General features: G+C 44.8%; 1 protein-coding gene across 1 annotated transcript in view; it reads right to left on the reverse strand.

Moving 5' to 3' along the window:
• SAXO1 (stabilizer of axonemal microtubules 1) overlaps window positions 1-12,897 on the reverse strand; it is a 73,042-nt gene that overhangs the window by 59,241 nt on the left and 904 nt on the right. The window lies entirely within an intron of this gene.

The raw sequence follows: 12,897 nt of genomic DNA on the forward strand, positions 1-12,897 counted from the left end.
AGGTACAAAATGAAGAACTGTCTACCACAGCACTTTGGCAGGTCAAGTAGTGATGGATTAGGTGTGCCCCTCTCAATGATCCCTCATTGTAGCTGAGGCGCTCATAAGTGACAGCACATGGCTGTTAAGAATATTATGGTACCTCCAGGAATAGGAAATACAATACTTTGATATCTCCTGAAAAAATTCAAACACAGACTTTATCAAAGAGAAAGAGAAGATCCAAGGAAGGAACTGGAGAATGAATTGAGGGCCATAAACTCCTAACTGACTTAAGCAGCCTCAGAAATCTGTACCAGTACCTACAGCTCCTGAAAACTGCCTCTAAAAGCATCTCAGAGCAGTTATCTGAGCTGTCAGACAGCTGAGTCCCAAGCCCTCTTATAACTAAAGCTGTTCAAAAAAATTTTCAACAGAACAGTTTTCTGTTGGAAAATACTGTCTGAAATGTTTGGTGGAATGTGTCAATTTCAGCAATATTTCAACTTTGTTTTATTTCAACTTGCTGGTTGCATTTTGTTCTGAGTTTCGAAGCTGAACCAAAATGATAGTGTTTAAAAATTAACTTTGAATTCAGTGTTAATATATTATATATACACCCACATAGAATTACAATGTTTTGACATAAAAACATTTGTAAAAAAGATTGTTTCAATGTTTCAGGAAAAAAAAATCAGAATTTCTGTTCCTCAATAAGTCTTGAAATTTCAACTTATCCCAATTCAGAAAAAGATTGGTGAAGAGTCTGAACACTGAGATGCTTATCTAAACTTTAAGCAGGTTTCTCAGCCTCATGGTTCCCATCCCAAGAGTACTGGAAGCTTCCTAGAAGTGCGGGGAGGGGAGCACTGGTTGCCAGAACTTGGCCCCACCCTGCCCCTTCCCCTGTTCATTCTTCTCCATCTCCTCGCCCTTAAGGCAGGTAAAAAGTGATGGGGGCCCTGGCCCCTGGTCCTCCCACCCCATTCTGGTGCCCCTGTTCCATACCAACTCTCACTGCAAAAGAGTAAATGCTCCATGCACGGCTCAAGAAAAATCTAAAAATAAATATTAAAAACTGCACACTCCAGCTGGCAAGGTCTGCTAGAGGAGAGAGAAAGAACTGGCAAGAGGAATCTGGAAAGTTCCCCTTTCACAGGGGAATGAAATCACTCAGCATCCTAGCATGACTGTCTCCAGCTTCTGGCAGTGTATCACTGCGCTGAATGTCTGGAGTTGGTATAAGAGAATGTCAGGAGAAGAATTATTAGCAATATTTTTGGACTTGGTGTTCAGCATTGGAAGAATTCTCTTGCAAGTGACAGAGTGGTGACGTGCAGCTTGTTAAAAAAAGAAGTGTTTTTTATTATAGATGCCTAAATATGCAAAGCTAGGCTGATCAAAATATACAGTGTCGTCTGATTGGCTTTGATTGTTCATACCTCACTAACTGCAACAACTGAATTAAGTACCAAAATGCCATCATAACATTATAGGCCAAGATTTTCCAAAAGGAAAAGGAAGCCTGAATTTAGATTCCTAAATTCTTACTAGAGATCTAAATACACCTCTACCCCAATATAACGCTGTCCTCGGGAGCCAAAAAAAACCAACCAAACAAAAAACCTTACTGCGTTATAGGTGAAACCGTGTTATATTGAACTTGCTTTGATCCGCCGGAGTGCGCAGCCCCGCTTCCCCCCCCCCCACCCCCGGAGTGCTGCTTTACCGCGTTATATCCAAATTCATGTTGTATCGGGCCACGTTATATCGGGGTAGGGTGACCAGACAGCAAATGTGAAAAATCGGGACAGGGGGTGGGGGGTAATAGGAGCCTATATAAGAAAAAGACCCCAAAATCGGGACTGTCCCTATAAAATTGGGACATCTGGTCACCCTATATCGGGGTAGAGGTGTAAATGGCCTGATACGCAAAGGGGCTGAGCACGCACTGACAACAATTTTGGCTACAATATCATTAAAAAAACAACAACAACTGAGTAACAGCCAGTGTATGCCAATGTATCTTGCTAGCACCTCTCTGAAGCTGCTATCTTCTTCTTCAGAATCTCAACTTTTAAAGACAGAAAAAAGCTGTGTGTGAAGAAAGTCTCAAAACTGTGTAGGCAGTGTAACCAATGCAGAGAGGTCTATGTGAATCTGCAGAGGGCATGGAACAATACACCCATCATTAATTTTTCCCCCCAATCAAGAAAGAGCCAAGCTCAAGGAGCCTAGCAATGCCCTGGGCATATACAAGCCCCACTACGAGGGAGCAAAGGAGCCCAGCTGAGCTCACAGAGCTGCACAATCATGTTTTGAACATCTGCAGGATCTACTATGAATAGAGTCTTGTTTTGACAATTTAAATGAGTTGAGCTTATTTTGTGGACAAAGTTTGGAAAGGTACCACCTTTTCCCCCCTGCAGTCTAGGCTTTGAAAAGAATGAATTACATACCTGAACTGAAGGCAATGCAATATGCATATTGGTATCTTATACATGATCTACAAATTGATTATGCCCTCACCTGAATTCTACAGCACCCAATACTGCAAATCAGAGCAAGACCCCTTGATGTGTTACTGTCAAGCATTCTTAGCATTCTTTCCATTACCACAGCTGACCTAGATCCTAAACATGGTTGTGCATTACATACGAGAGCCGGTAGGGGGGGGAAATGTGGAAAGAGTGTCCATGGAGGTGTAAGTGCTACAGCACATCCTGCTCCAGGCCATGTCAAAGTACCAGGTAAGTTGTCCCTTATGTGCCATGTCTCATTGAAGGCTATGTTCTGCACAGCATTGCTCCCGCATACATCTATGCTCTTGTCCCTTATGTCCTACTTCACCCACTTCAACAGTGATGCCAATCCCTCCTCTTCCTATGTCTCTTTCTCCCCCTCTCCTCTTCGTGCCGTCCCTTATGCCTGAAACAACCTCTCCAGTCCAGGGTGCCAGGTTCCTTCCCTCTCTTTATTCAAATATTTTCCATGAGACCCACAAACACTAGATCATCCTGATTTCCACTTTTTAAAAATACATCCATCCTCTGGGTCACCCAGCAGGGTTTCTTTTGGTGTGTGCTTGCTTGTTTGTTTTGTTTGCCGTGGGTTGTTTTTTGTTGTTGTTGTTTAGGGGAGGTTGTTTGTTTGTTAGATCTTTGTCTATATTTTGGACTACAAGATGTTTGGGACAAGAACTGTGTCTATTTGCCTCTTGTACAGAATCAAACACTTTGTCAGTGCTTAATTATAAATAAAATAAATATTGCCTATTGGCTAGGCAATGTTGTGTTGCACACAGTAAGCGTCTTGCCACAAACACAAATCATTTGCACAATAGTGTTATGGTGCCGCTGGCTGTGTGCGGCATTGTACATGTAACCCAAACCCAGCTTCTCGCAGATATCACGGCATGACATCTGTAATGTTAACTGCTGAAATGCGTGCAGCTGGATGGGATGGTTGAATAGCCACACAGTAGGTAAATCAGTGATTAAGGCAATCATGAACCAGATTGACGGCTGGTGTGATTGTGTGTAAATGATCAGAAACCACTGTCAGTACCGTGGAAAAGCACCACCAGATGTGAAATGCTATGCAGAAGTGTTAATATACCCAAAATAAAAAGACACAGATGTACTAACTGTGGGCGATGTGTGTGTCTCTCTGCTCTGTGCCAATTACAGGGAGTTCCCCAGCTGTGAGCCCACACACATTGCTCCAGACACAGACAGCTAAACAGCTTCCCACAGACTGGGGCGTCAAGGTTATGAACCCCGGCTCAAGACAACCAGATCACTCCTAAATGCTGTCAGTCATTGACATTTGAGGGTACTTGGATTGTAGAGCAGTTTACGAGCGACTGGGGGAAGGGCATAGGGAGGAGGACAGCATCTGGGTGATCATGAAAGCACACGGCCGAGTGAGCTGCAGTACATAAGGGGCTTTCAGATCATAAGGAAGCAATGCAGGCAGCAGCACTCTTAAAACAAGGTGTCAGCCAGTGCCAGGCATAGTCCCCAGTTATCCTAGCTGCACTTACACAAGCACTGCAGCTGGGTAGGCAGAACTCACACCAGGCCACACACAGCACAGCTGTGGCACTCCACCCAAGTGATATACTACACACAGATGAGTGAACCTATTTCCCCCCCACACACACACACCTTCCTGAGCCTTTACTCCTAGGCCTTTCATGCTGAACCAGCCTCTGATCACACCTTCTCCCCATGCTTTATGGCATTGGCCCAACTGCAAATGCAGACGACGTATGCCCATCTTTCTTGATGTGCGGTCTGTGCGGATGAGCACCACGCCGACCTAAGTCAAAAGGGGAAGCCACCTGAGGCAAGTTACTCATTGTAATGCACACAAATTTCATCCTCCCTGCACAGCATGATTTACCCATGTGACTGCCCTTCATTTTTTGATCCATAAATGCTAAATTTACTAACCATTTTTCATATTCACCTGCAGGTGTTAATTGTTCAGTGTTGTATCCGAGATAGAAAATATACTTCCGGTCCCTGGCTTTGATGCAAAATACAAGAGTAATTCTTCAGAGATCGTAGGTTTCACATTCTTCCCTCCTCAGCAATGTGTCATGACCCTTTAAAATCCTGTCCCTACCAGCACCCGCCCTGGAGTTGCTCATTTCTCTCTATAACTGTAAGCAGAGTCAGGATGAGCTCTACCCTGACATCTGGTGGTGAATTATGGCGAGTGTGGAAAAGAACTTCAGGGGCTGATCTTGTTTGCATAGGCACACCCACTCGCCTGGCATGAAACAGCAGCAACTCAAAGTGGTTACTTTGGCTGGTGTGAGATCCCCAGTTTTCTCTGTTATTGGGGCAGGAAGAATAAAGTTTTGTTACCCTGATTCTGTGAATCAAGGCCAGTGGAACTGTTTTATGACAGAAGGACTGAGAGAGTCCTTCACCATTACCTAAGTAGCACTTGCTTGACAAGGGGCATGGGTTACAAAACCCAGTGAATTGAGAGAGGCTGGGGATAGGCATTTGTACCTGATGGTATGGGCACCCTTCTGAGGGTCTGAAACCAATTTTACCACCTTCTCTCTCCACTGTTGAATATCAGAGCTAACTTTAATTCTATTAGGAGTTTAGTTACAGGCTGCTGAGCTGAATTCCCTTTGGGCCAATGGTGCACTAGCATTGGGGCTCCCCTACTATGAGCTGAAATCACAAAAGAGCTAAAGTTATTAAGAGCTGAGATCACTGAGTGCTGTGTTAACTGAGGGGAGAGCCTGAAGCTATATTGCTAAGCAGCTGGTGGAGCAATTTGTGGGGACGACTGGAGGAGCAGTGAGTGGTGTGGGGCCGGTTGGAGCAGTCCAAGGAACGGCGAGCGGAGCTGTTTGTGGGGATGGCTGGAACGGCTCACAGGTCGGTGAGCGGAGCGGAGCAGCTTGTAGAGCGGAGCAGTTTGTGGGACGGCAGGAAGTGGACTGGCTTGTGGTGAAGACTGTGGCGGAACCCCATGGAGAGACGGCCAGCTGGCCTCGGATCACGTAAGGTGCCCCTTAACACCCTGCGTGCCCCCCCCCCTTTTACTCTGGGGCTGCACTGACTAGAGACAGAGACTTCGGGGTCTGTTGGACTTTTGGTGGTTGCTGGACCCAAGAGACTTTGGGGGTGTTGGACTTTGGGGACTCTGAGTGATTTTTGGGTTGCTGGATTCAAGAACCAAAGGGAAAGGACACAGCCCAATTTGCTGGGGTGGGTTTTTTGCTCATGGTTTGTGTTATGAATCCTGTTTGTGGTGTTTTTCCAATTTAATGCTGATGTCGTTTACCTCATGTTATTAAACATTTTCTGTTACACTCAGACTCCGTGCTTGCAAGAGGGGAAGTATTGCCTCTTAGAGGCACCCAGGGGGTGGTATGTAATTTTCCCAGGTCACTGGGTGGGGGGTCGAGCCGGTTTTGCATTGCGTTATTGAAACGGAACCCCTAGATACAGAACCCGGCCCTTGTTGCTGCCAACTTAGATGGGCAGAAGGGTTACATAACTAACGGCAGCATCCTCGGGGCAAGTATTGCCTCTAGCTTTAGGACATGGTTTATCTATCAAGCCAAAAACGCACTCAGGCCTGCAAACAAGGATCCCATTGGGCCCCCTAACCAAAGCACACATACACCTCCTAGGTGAAAAGGATTTATTTTTTTAAATAGAAAAGGAAAAAAGGACAAAAAAGGTTAGTTCCCCAATAGAAGAAGGCAGCTGAGACTGGGTGCACACAGTCTCAAGAGCAAACAATTAACATGAAGATGACACTGACACAGCCATCCAACTGCTCAGGATTCCTTCCCAGCTTAGAAAATAAAATAAACAAAAGAATGGAAACATCTGGATTGATGGTTTAGTGGCAGGGAACATACTGCCACGCAAAGGGTCTGAGCTCAGGACCTTTCTTCCATCCTTCACTTCCTGCACCAGCAGCAGGGAGGGGCCAGAATGTTCACTCACTGTAGGTACGTGGATGTGCAGGGGCTTAAAAGAAGCATCTCAGTTCATGCTCAAGTGGTAGGAGTGAAGTTAAATTGCAAGACAACTAACATCCAGACTTCCTTATAGGGGTGGGAAGAAAAAAAAGTTTCTCCAATTCGGGGCTCATAGGGTAGGAGTTAAGGGGCTGTATAAGGCAGTGGGAGGGTCTCAGAGCTGCAGCCCAAATGCCTACACTGCAATTAAACAGCCCCTTAACTTGAGCCCCGTGAGCCCAAGTCAGCTGGCATGGGCCAGCCATGGGTTTTTAATGACTGCGTAGACATACCCAGAAGGACCATCATCCTACTCACGCTCACTCCCCCTCTAAAATGAAAAGAGAAGACCTACAAAACGATACTTTGCAGACAATTAAAATACTTTTTGAAATAAATCCATTTTACTGAAGGAATACTAATACCCGCCCCCGTGGGAGACTGAAATGAAGACGTCAGGGCTTGCTAGTCTTTATCAGAAGTATAATCATGGCAGTGGGAGGTAGAATACATCCAATCATACCACTGAGTCCATCCTATCTCGGGCATTCTTGCCCTTGGGGAAGGGTGCATCAGACACTATCATACCGCACTGGATTTAAGCCAACAGGTCAAGAATTCCCACTTACTGTCATGTACAGTTAAGCAGTGCTAGTTGTGTTGGCCAGATTCCTCCTTGTGAAAACACACTAGGGTTACACCAGAGATGAATTCGGCTCATTGTCCCTGTAAGGCATTCAGTGAAAGCAGAGGGTCATTGTTAGGCAACCTCCAGCCTTAGGAGACCCCTTTAACATATTCCCAAATGTAGTGAACAAAATTCTGCTCCAGTCTATTAGAAGATTACCTCCTTGAGTTTTGTTCATCCTTTGAGTGACCAGATAAGAAGGCTTCACTCTATTGAATTTGGCAAATGTAATTATTAAGGGCCAAATGTTGCGCCCATGGGAGTAAATAGTTTTTGCACAAGATACTCAAGGGAGAAGGAAAACAGAACTTTTCATTCAGGTCACAGAGCATCAAGCCGGCTGATCCACAGCAGCTCGTCCCTAAGCTCTCCTTACAAGCGGTATTTTTGCCAGTGGATCCACATAGAAGGAAGGTCTGGTGGCCAGCTGGCCTAGTGGTCAGCTCATGGCCTTACTGTTTCTGCCACTCTAGGCATCCAGAGGGGACCCCAGCTGCAGCCTTATTCACCCCCTGGTGCTCTGATTGTAGTAACCAAGCTCTGAGGGACCAAAGGAGCTTGGGGGCAATGGGGGAAAGCAAGGTAGGGGGACCCAGGCCCACCCACTGAACTGGGCCCTGACCTTAGGGGTCTCTCAAAGTGTCCAGCTCAAAATTATGTTTCCCCTAGGTGACTTCCTACTAGTCTGGAGTGCCTCAGTTTGGCACATGGCCACAGGCTTAGTAGGCTCTCCTCAGTTTCTTAGCATCCAATTCAGTCGGTCCCTCTCTCTCAGGGCCTTCGACTCCGAATAGCGCAGGGACCCAAGTCCCTGCTGCTAGAGCAGCCTTCACAAAGTTATTGCCACTCCCTGCACAGCTCTCAGCATCAGTCTTGCTTTTTTCTGCTAATTCCTCCCGTCTCCTGGGCTACCAGTGTTCTTTTAAACGGTTCCTCCACAGAGAGCAAGCCTTCCACTTATTGAGGGACGATGCCTCCCTAGCCCAGTATTTCTCTACTCCCTGCCCTGATTCAGTGTGGGCCCCATCACAATCCACATAGCTGTGAACTCACTGACCATGCGCCCGCCCCCAAACCCCCTCCTCACTGTGGTACTGCACAGAGAACCAACATGGAGCACTGATCCATGGAGCACTGATCCATGGCACACAGACCCTGACAGAACCCCAGCATCATCTCCCACATGCTCCAGGCAACAGAATCTGTGCCATTCCACCATTTTTTCAGATCTCATGAACTCACTGGGGGGGGGGTCTGGGTTTGCCCCTAAAGGAATAAAAGATATACCCCAGATCTAAAACCAGTCATAAATACTATTTATAATTCATTAGCAGATGTTTGGGTAGCATTCCCAGATACAACGTGTTAGATGAGTGCTGAGCATCATTACAATTTTTAGAAAATATGGGGAAGCCAAATGGGATCAACATCCCAGCAATTCACTCATTATACTAGAACTAGATCAAATGAGATTCCTTTCCTACCCTCTGAAAGTGCTAACAAAATTGAACATAGCGTCTTAGAGCTTCAAAAATGTCCTTTGACTCCCCCTGGTGGTTAAAGAAAAATCATATCTTCCCTGTGTCCAGATGAGTACCGTAACAAGACAGTGCCGAAGTATGTATAACTTGTTTCCCTTAAGGGCCATATACTTCCCTCAAACTGCATGCACAAATCCCACTGGCATTCATGGAAGTTCTGGATGAGGAATGAAGACAGAATACAACTCTGTGTTCTCTTTATAATCATTCTTAAAGACACAGTAGCCACCTTTTCTGCTTTGAGTACTTGTTTACATGCGTTCCACTTCCGGTGTGCATGCACCACCGGAGAGCCAGCAGTGCCCATTGGTAGCATCTGCTCCCCTGATGACATAGAGCCCTTGAGGGTAGCAAGGGGGCAGAGCAATCAACTGACCCTCAGTTCCTTTTAACCACTCCTGGCTGTGAGACGGAGCCAGGTAGCAGTGTCCACTCTTTTTTCCAAATGCAAATTTTATTACAGTTTTGTAAATGGTTAATTACTGATTTAGATGAGGTATTTAGCATAGTGATTAGTATGGCGCTTTTAGGAAGTTTTAGCTTTTTCTGGGTTAGTTTTTGTTCTGTACAAAGGGATCAGGTGTGATGTTGCCTCCTCTCCCCCCCCCCCCAAATTTAAATTTTGAGAGTCTTCTATGAGAAGTGTCCCAACAATGGCTTTAATCTTCAGGGTGCTGCCTGCTCCTGCCTCTGTGGCTGTGAGTAGTGACAGGCATCACTCCTCTGAGGAGCACAGAGGAAGATCTCCTCACAAGACCTCCTCAGAAAGAAAAGGGGTTGGTTCACCCCTTGCTGTCTCCAGGAAGAAGAGAAGCAGCCCTCACTCCTCGTCTCAGTGGGAGGCAGCAGCCCAGAAGACTTCACTGGTGTCCATGTTTGCTGCTATCGGTCTGCACCAGCTCATTGTGAGAGTGCTCATCCTCCAACATCCAGGTCAGTTACAGGGACCCCTGCAGCACTGACTTGCTCCAGGCATGCTCAGAGCAGCAACTGTCTGTGCCTTTAGCATTTGGAGCCAGCTGCTGTGGCTGCTTTTAACATAGCAGCTCTGACTCCTCCAGCAGCAGAGCGACCACTGCCAGTATTAGTATCTCCAGGCAGCAGGGGCTTTGTTATTACCAGGTCAGCCTATGGCACAGCACCACTTGGGGCCGACCTCTATGGCACACAGTGATTTGGCCATTTCCATGCAGTCCGATTCCCCATTATTAGATGTTTCTGTCAATCAGGGGATGCTTTGCAAGTCACCTGGAGATTAGTATGGTCGTCCTGTTCTCCCCCCCCCTCCAAATCGAGCCCAGTCCATCCCCTTCCTTAGAAGAGGAGGATGGGTATTCCTATTCTGAGAGTGGGGATGTTTCACCCTCTTACTTTTTGAGGGTACTTTTTTTTTTTTATGACCAATGTATGTTTGAAAGTCAGGTAAGACAGATGGGTAAATCTAGGCATGTTCAAAAGCCCCTAATTGGGACCCTCACCCCACTCATGTTATCCTCTAGGCTATTTATTTTTAAACACAGAATAAAGCATGGGAAAATATATTGGCACTGGAAGTGCAGCATTTTTATAGAACATTCTACAGAAACATCACAAATTTTGATCTCTGCTGTCCTGCTTAAAATTATAGACAGATGTATTTTGTTATACACCAGATGTTATATTAGAGAAAGTGAATGCTTAGTAATGTTGGTTGAAACCAATGTATACTCTGCACTGTGGAACATCCTCTGGTGACAATGCTTATCCCCTTTGGTGAGGAGGGAATGTAAGAACAGCTTTTTGAAGTTTGGGGAAAACTATGAGAGGTAAATAAAATGGTCCTTTTTACACCAGCATGCTAAAGGTGGGCAAATCTGGGCTGTGACATAGTCATGACAGTTCTGCAGTGGGATATAGCTTTGGACACTAAAGGTCTGATTTTCAGAGTAAGATGCACAAAGGTGTGTGCAACAGTGTATCTATATCCACCATCCAACATCTTGGCAAGAATCTTTTGGGGCCTTACCCATGCCACCTCTTTAAATTGTTCAGTTAAGCAACATAAGGCAGTTTTTGCCCAAGAGGAGCAGAGTACATTGTTTCGGGTTCAATTTTAATTCTGAAAAAGATACAGCAAGACTGACTTTTAAACTCTTATTGGCCATTAGGGACAAAAGTCACCTCAATCCTCAGTAAGTGAGACCATTGCTTATTACTGGGTAAATGCCAATAGTAATTTGCATAATTATAAAAACACTTTACATTAGTTTAGCTAAAACAAGATTGCTGCACACCTCATTAAACTGAGGGGCGGGCAAGTAGCTGCCTACAGCACTGACAACTCCACAAGTCAGCAAGCAGCAAAAGGGTTCCAGAAGTAAACAGCCATTTCACCCTCAGGCCTAGTCTTCACTTACCGGCTGGTCCGGCGGCACGCCATCGATGTTCTGGGATCGATTTATCGTGTCTGGTTAAGACGCGATAAATCGATCCCGGATCGATCCCGGAAGTGCTCACAGTCGACGCCGGTACTCCAGCTCGCCGAGAGGAGTACGCGGCGTCGACGGGGGGAGACTTCCGGCCGCGTCTGGACCACGGTAAGTTCGGACTAAGGTACTTCGAATTCAGCTACGTTATTAACGTAGCTGAATTTGCGTACCTTAGTCCGAAGTCCGGACTAAGTGGGGACCAGGCCTCAGAGCCAAATATACAGCCTTAATCCCATACCTGAGCTTCACAACCCAGGTGGAAACATTTTTGGATGTTCAACTCTCTTAGCTCATTGCCATCAAAAGATAAATGTACTAAAGACCATGGCACAGATTTTGCCAAAATAGGCCCAAATCCAGCAAGACACCCAATATGCTTAACTTAAAGCATGTGAGTAGTTCCATTGACTTCAATGAAATTACTCACACGCATGAAGATAACTGTGTGCTCAAGTACTTCGCTCTGTTGGGGACAAAATGCACAACATCTTGGTGGATCCAGTCCGTAAAGCTAGAAACTTAGCTCCGTCACCACATCCAAAGTACAATGTCAGTCTGAGAGCTACACCATTGCTTGAAGTATCAGTTACATTTCCCAGACAGAGCCAAATGTGGAGTTATCAACATAGATAAAAAAATATATAATAAAATTAAAAAAAAAAAAAGAGCTAGAAAGATGAAAGGAATGAACACAGAGATGCTCATATATTACAAAGAGTTTGATACAAGTACTTGGACAGGTAGATTAGATTAATACAATTATATTAGATTTTATATTCTTAAGAACAGAGATGGTCATTTATTATGTTTGTACAGCACCTGGCACGGGGTAGGCAACCTATGGCATGCATGCCAAAGGCAGCACACAAGCTGATTTTCAGTGGCACTCACACTGCCCGGGTCCTGGCCACCAGTCCGGGGGGGCTCTGCATTTCAATTTAATTTTAAATAAAGTTTCTTAAACATTTTAAAAACCTTATTTACTTTACATACAACAATAGTTTAGTTATATATTATAGACTTATAGAAAGAGACCTTCTAAAAAGGTTAAAATGTATTACCGGCACTCAAAACCTTAAATCAGCATGAATAAATGAAGACTTGGCACACCACTTCTGAAAGGTTGCCGATCCCTGGCCTAGCACAATGGGGCCCAACCTGGTTGTGACCTTTTAGTTTCTACCACAATATAAATATAAAATGAAAAAAATAATTAACATAATATAATTTAAATTGTTGACAGACATTAGACAGACCATAAGCAAGAACAATAAAGAAAGATTTTGCAAAAATGTATCTATTGTCATAGTTGAAATACAAAAGTGTGTTAGCAGAATTCTTTTCACTAACAAGCCCAAGCAAGTTGAAACATAGAATAATCTCAGGATAACATTCACATAAATTTATGAACTATAGTATTTTTATTTCCCTCATTTATTATTCAGAGCTCTCCTTTGCCTTGAGGGGAAATTAGATGTGTTTTATGGTCTTAAATCTATGGTGACTATCGGAATTGAGCTGCAACCAGAAAGAGTATTTTGATTGATAATCTTATTCTTTCCTCTGCAGATTTGGGAGGATGGATCCTATGAAAAAGGAGATCTGGTTATTTCTGGACCACTGCTGGTGGACAAGTAGCCACCAGAGAACTGAAATTTAAAAAGTGAGGAATGAACAGTGTTATTTTTAGATGTCTGCTCCATTTCTACCGTTCTC

Source organism: Malaclemys terrapin, chromosome 6 (genome assembly GCF_027887155.1).
Source record: "Malaclemys terrapin pileata isolate rMalTer1 chromosome 6, rMalTer1.hap1, whole genome shotgun sequence".
In the NCBI taxonomy this organism is placed as follows: Eukaryota; Metazoa; Chordata; order Testudines; family Emydidae; genus Malaclemys; species Malaclemys terrapin.